We start from the raw sequence: 983 nt of genomic DNA, 5'->3' as shown, positions 1-983 counted from the left end.
ATTATATACACAGTGTTCAGCCTCCATGTATGCCTGCAGGCCAGAAGAGGGCACCAGATTTCATTACAGATGGTTGTGAGCCACCATGTGGTTGCTGGGATTTGAACTCAGGACCTCTGGAAAAGCATTCAGTGCTCTTAACCTCTGAGCCATCTCTCCAGCCCCTACAAAAATATCTTAAACAGGAATAGAAACATACATACAGTGTAACAAAAATAACCTTAAATTTGTATCAATATACAAAAATCTATACCAATGTAAATTATTTAAGTCTACTTATTGCTTTTAGTTTGAAATTAGATCCAATAATCTACCATTTTATCTTATATCTATACCCCCCTTTTTTTTACTGTACCCAATAATAACTTGTAAACAACCCCCCTACATAATGACAAATATCCATAACCGAGTAAAAGACCATAAACCATCCATACCCACCTCTTGGGAATGTGGGCATTGTGTTCTTAAAATTACTTCCTGTTGTCTGGAGGGGTGATGCTTCTCTAAGGGACCCTGAAAAAAAAATAAAGCAACAGTCAAATCCTGGGAGAGTTAGCTGTGTCATGTGTTGCCAGCTTCTGAGTAACGGGAAAGTGTAGGACTTATCTGAAGTACTGGCTGGAGTAGTGCCTGAAGGTGGCTCATCTCAACTAGCCACCTTGGAATTATCCTGAGCAGTTTGCAGCCCAAAGCCAATCTTTAGGTGGTTTTTATCAGCTTAATGGCATTATCACAATCCAGGTAGAATTGTCGTTGTGGGGCCCCCTCATCTTTTTTTGGAGACTTCAGAGATTGTTGTTAGAAATGTTTATCGTTAACTGCAGAAAACTGAAAAATATTAAATGTCTTATGCTGTAAATTAAAGGACCATGATCTACTAAATACGCCTGGGATATCCAGACTTAATTCCTAAATAGCTGTTTAAACTCAGGCCTGAAATCACATACAGGAAGTTACATGAAGCCTAAGGTTAGAATTAGTTA

This window comes from Microtus ochrogaster, chromosome 6 (genome assembly GCF_000317375.1).
Source record: "Microtus ochrogaster isolate Prairie Vole_2 chromosome 6, MicOch1.0, whole genome shotgun sequence".
NCBI classification, from domain to species: domain Eukaryota; kingdom Metazoa; phylum Chordata; class Mammalia; order Rodentia; family Cricetidae; genus Microtus; species Microtus ochrogaster.
Note: the sequence above shows the minus strand (reverse complement) of the source record.